Below are 5852 nucleotides of genomic sequence, written 5' to 3'. Positions count from 1 at the left end.
TATGCTCCCCTCTTACCTGCTCATCATGTTCAATCTTCCTCCCAAGAACGAGGTCACACAAACTATGGAGGAAGCAGAAATGATCCAAGAATATAGGCTTTTCTGTATTCTTAGTGTTAGTTTTATAATTTTCGCCAAAGTTGGTTGGATAAGGCTGAACACACTAGCTGACCCTTGTGTAGTTCGTGCGTCTCAGATTGGCTTTATGCAAGGCCGCAACATATTGGATGGGGTAATTATCCTTCATGAAACGGTTTACAACTAAATTGGAAAAAGTTGAATGGAGTTATTTAAAATAATTGATTTTGAGAAATCCTACCACAAAGTTAAGTGGTATTTCCTCCCGCGGACTCTAAGAATGAAAAGTTTTTCTAAAGAGTGGCGTGCATTAATCCATAGCTTCATATCAAGAGGTAGTGGTGACATTGAAGTCAATACTTCTAGACTAAGAAGGGGATAATACAAGGTGATCCATTATCGTCAATTGTATTTAATATAGTGGCTGCTATGCTCGCTGTCATGATTGATCGTGCAAATTTTGATAGTCAAATTGAAGATGTGATACCCATCTTGTTGATGGAGGTATTTGGGTATTCTGATTCACTATCGGAGACTTACAAATGTTGAATGGAAATTGGTGGAGGAGAGATTACAAATTAGATTCACTAGCTGGGAAGGCAAACAATTATTCTTTGGAGTAAGATTGGTACTCATTAAACTCAGTAGTGAGCAACTTGGTACTATATACGATATCATTCTTCCAACTCCTGAAAGGTGTCTTAAAACGATGGGATTACTTCCGATAAAGGTTCTTTTGGCATGGTGATAGTGAGAAAAAGAAATATCGATTGGCTAAGTGGAGTGTGGTTTGCCGCCCTAAAAAGCAAGCTGGACTTGGGATTCATGACCTTGAGGCCAAGAAGAGAGCCCTCTACAATAAATGGCTTTTCAAGCTTCTTTCTAAAGATGGGGTGTGGCAAACCCTCCTTGGAAGGAATTATGTCGGCTCTTGTGCTTTGTCCTAGGTTTATTAGAGACCTGGTGACTCACACTTCTGGGCTGGGCTAATGGCAACGAAGAATATCTTTTTTTTTTCCATATGGTTCTTTATCTATTAGGAATGGACCGAAAATTGGGTTCTGGGAGGATAAATGGAAAGGTAGAGAACAATATCCGACATTGTACAACATTGTGCATCACAAAGACGATACTCTTGCTAAGGTGTTAGAAACTTCACCACCAAATATGTCGTCTAGAAGAGATCACGTGGGTCCTAGGCAAGAATCTTGGAGTGTCTTGCTCCAACATCTCGCTTTTCTCCATTTGACGCAGGGTACGATTTTTTTCGGTAGGATCTTCTTGAGAGTGGTAATTTTCAGTGGATTCAATGTACAAAGCGGTAATGTACCCTAAAGTGCTAGTTTATAGAAATAATAAAATTTGGAAAATAAAGATCTTGCTTAAAACCAAGGATTTTGCGTGGTATCTTCGTCGTGGTGTAATTCTTACCAAAGATAACCTTATAAAACGCAATTGGTACGAAAGTAAAACATGTATCTTTTGTCACGAGACTATTAAACACTTACTCTTGCAATAAAATTTGCTAGATCTATATGGTTAGCCGTCCGAATAGGTTATACATTATACCGACCGAGTAATGTTACGAATATTTTTTCGGCAATTGGCTCAACAGTGTGGATCCTAGGTTTAAGCTACTTATTAGGGTGGGAGCGATGTCTGTTATTTGGTCGCATTGACTATGTACAAATGACAAGGTTTTTAATGATAAGATTGGTTTTCTTATGCAAGCCATCTACAGGTGCACGACTACCTCCATTCATGGTCTTCTCTACAACGTGTGGAGCATCGCGACCTATCTACGGAGGTGTTTACTCGGTTGGAGTATATAGCGAGGGATAAAATTTTCCAACATGCATGAATGGTAGCGGTTGGATTGGCCCTTCGTCAGCATAGGCGGCTATACATTGTCTTGTTTACTTCTATTGCATCTCTTATCATTTTGGTTGAGGCTTGTGGATATATGCGGCTGTGCTCATCTTAGTTATGCAGAATCCGGTGTAATGCTTATGCTATTAAGTAATAAAACGTATTTTATCGAGAGAAAAAATGAAGAAAGAAATGATCAAATGAGCAAAAAAAATGACTTATTTTTGTCCATAAAGTGGCATGCATCCATGACCTATATGAATTGAAGGACATGATGACACGAAATTCCGGCCACTCGATGAATGGATCGGACGAGGAATATTTGCTTTTGGTATCAAATGATTATACCCGATCCGTCTGGTTCACACCAATCATAAGGTAGCCCTAGCTGGTCACGGATCCATGTGCTAGATCTGACATTAGTTTTTAGTATGTGAAAAAGGTATAAGACAGGAAGAGAATTCCCTGCAGAATGATCACTCACTTTGAGCCACACATTCCGCTCCTCTGAAAACATTAACATCATTAAAGATACCCTTAATTATGTAGAGGGCGCTGGCGAGCTCGACTGTGACACGCTGATTACGTGTACTCGAATTCATCCGTCGCTTCATCAGTAGTGTCATTGTCACCTTTTGGTGCTTCACCAAATAATAGAATCACAAGCCTCTCGGCTTCTTCATGCATTACAGGATGCACACAATTAACTATAAGTTATTACAACTGAAAAATACCAATGTTAAACGATGAAGGCAGAGATTCGGCGGAACGATAAAGACATGATTGGTAGGTCGCAGCCTTTTTCGGGCTCTCGAGGGCAGGCGTTGGGGTCCTGATGGGTCGAGATGGATGGAGGTAGAGGAGGAGCGTCCATGCAACGATTGATAGAACGCGAGGGGAAAAGACCAGGATGGCAGTGCAACGGTGACTACAGTCAACGGAGTGGGGCAAGGGAGTTATATCACGTCTCCCGCATTTCTCCACTCGTGCGATCGGCGCAGAAAAAGAGTCGGTCTTTAGCTCTCCTAGGCCTGACTCTATGGAAACCGCTGATTCGGGCGTTTGTATTGAACCTGGCTCGGGCTGCTTTGACGCGTGCTGACCACTACGCGGGGGTGTTCTGAGCAATCAAACGTACCGAATTATGCTTCTAGGACCTGTTTTGAGATGATGTGAGCTACTAATCGCGCTCTAAGCCGCGGGTATCGCGATAGTTTGCTTCTCCTTCACCAAAACCCTATCACAAGGCTTGCTGGAGCGCAAAACTTAACCAATATAGTAGAATAAATACTCTCTTCATTTCGAGTTATAAGATATTTTGGATATTTTAATGTGAACTATGTATGGACCGAAATGAGTAAGCAGACCACTGAAAAGTGTCCAGATACATGCCCGCTTTAAAAAAACGACTACCTCCATCTCAAAAAGGATGTCGCAGAATTGTCTAATGTATCTAGACAATAATTTAATGTATAGATCTATTTAAATTTAAACAAACCCGCGTCATATTTTTTGAGATAGAGGGAGTAGAACATCTTAGAGAATCCCACCGGCAGCCCCAAAATGCATGAGGGCAGCAGCGCTGGCAATAGGTTTTGGGAGGCGCCGGCATGACGTGCTATTGTTTGGGGGTCTCCCTCCCTCCCCCCTCACCCCCACCGATGTTGCCCAAATCGACACTCTCCCTCCAAGGATAAAAAATAACATGTGAAATTTAGATAAAACTCATTCAAACATTTAAATTTAAACAAAGATTGAATGCATTTAACCTAAAAATAATCTAAACTAATCGAAGCGCCAATTGAAGGCGCTAAAGTCGAGGGCGTCGCTGGCGCCGTGGCCAGCATCACCGTCACTGCTATCGTCGGAGGGCGAGAAGCTCCAGCTGTTGCCGCTACCTTTACCCTACTACATCGGCATCCAGGTCGATGACGTTGTCGCTATCGGTGGTGGACCACCACTTTCCGTACTTATCGTCGGCCGCTATGGCCTGGATGTCGTTCATGGATGTTGTCATGGTTTTTGCGAAGCCGGGCAAGTCCTCGGGGTTGTTGGCGCTCTGCAATGCCGCCTGGCGGAAAAGGTACTCGGACAGTTTCTCGTCCTCCTCAGGAGGCAACGTCTTTCGCTTGAGTGTGTTGTTGTGGCGGAAGGAAATTCGGCCTCGAGGGTGATGGTGGCTCCGGCTTCACGGATCGGAAGACATTGCCGATAGATCTACCTCGAGGGGGAAAAGGCGCCTCTAGCTTGACAGCGGCGAAGTGGTCAGAGCGACCTCGAGGGTCGACAGCGGTTCCACCTTGATGGCGGTGCGGCAACCGCGCGAAGAAGACGAGGATGACAACCGCGTAGGCACTTGCGTCAGTGCGACCACTGGAATTAAGGGCGTGCGGCGGAGAAGTGGTGACTCCGTGATGTAGTGCGCCGCTGCGGCATCCTACGTGGGGCCGCGCCGGGGTGGTAACCGGCTTGCGCGAGCACGTCATTGACGTTGCGGCCCCTCCACCAATCCCGCCGGCCAAAGCGGTTGTAGGGGCTGCCGTGTGGCCCGTGGGTTGCAGAGAGGGCAACCTCGCGTTCGGTGACGAAGAGCGGGCCCTAGATCTGATGATCGGTGGCCCAGCTCGGGCCCGCCTACAGTGAGCTCGTTCCACCACCATCACCCATACTCCTCGAACACCGGTCCTTCCGACAGCGGTGGCACGACGTAGCCCCATGCAGAGATCTTTGGCCCGTGGGAGTCGCCAATTCGGCGGAAGGAAGAACCCCACCTCGCACAGTGTGTGCGTCTCCCCGATGGTGAGGTTACGGGAGCGGGTTTCTCCGTCGCCTATGCCGCTAGGCGCCCTTGTTCCGCCGGCTTCGTAGTTATTAGCCATCATGGGGGGCTCGACTAGGGTTCTTTGCGTGGACGGAGGAATAGTGAAGTGGGCGAGGATTGGCCGATGCGGTGGTTTTATTGGCGGACAGCGTGGCGGTGGCAGGTGACACGGCGTGCTTCGCCATTACTTCGGCGTCGGGCGACGAGCTGGAGACCAGGATTTACATCCCGTCGAGGAAGACGAAGGAGCCAGCGTCGCTTTGAATGCGGTTGTGATGCTGCTAGGCTGGTCCCACGTGTCATTACACACGCGGCGTGCGTTGCCAACACTCCCCGTTCGATCCCCAAACCACGGGGTCGGCACAGGTGACGATCGGTTTATCGGGCCGCCCTAGGCTCCTCCATGGTTTGAGGGGTACCAGTGGAAGGCGATTTTAGGCCTGAACTCCAAAAGTCGTTTGGGATGCCTCTAGGAACTCAGGTGGGAATGCTCTTGTAATTCAGAACGGGCGGATTGAAACCAAGAGATTTCGGTGCCTTGGGCAAAAGATTATTAAGTTGGACTTAGTGTGTGTGGCGATAGAATGATGCATGTGGTTGCTGCAGTCACCATCAGAGGGAATCTGTGTGTTCTTTGGTAGATCTGCTTTTGCTAACTCCAATGCAGACTAGCCTAGCGTAGCTATTCTCTTCTTCAGGAGGGAGGGAGAGGAGGGAATAAAGCGGCGATGCAAAATATCACATCAAAGAAAGAGAAAGAGAAGCCCCTGTTCCCCCTGGCCCCACACCCTATCCGTCTAGACAGATCATACACAATCATGCAAGCATCTCCTCTTCCCTCTCTCTTCCTCTAAGATGTGAGCATGACCATCAACAAGTGTTGGGGCAGAAATCTAGAGAGATCGAGACAGTGTGCTGACAAAAGGTGTGGGGCTCTCGAAGTTTTGCTAACTCCAGTGCATATGTTTGAGCCTCGAGGACATGAAATGGTAGGTTCATTCACAATACCAAGACATTAGCAACTCTGACCAAAGCATGATAAGCACCATCTGCATGTACAATCCATTTTAGAAGGTCACTGAGG

This window comes from Lolium rigidum, chromosome 5, assembly GCF_022539505.1.
Source record: "Lolium rigidum isolate FL_2022 chromosome 5, APGP_CSIRO_Lrig_0.1, whole genome shotgun sequence".
Lineage (NCBI taxonomy): Eukaryota > Viridiplantae > Streptophyta > Magnoliopsida > Poales > Poaceae > Lolium > Lolium rigidum.
This window is presented reverse-complemented; position numbering follows the sequence as displayed.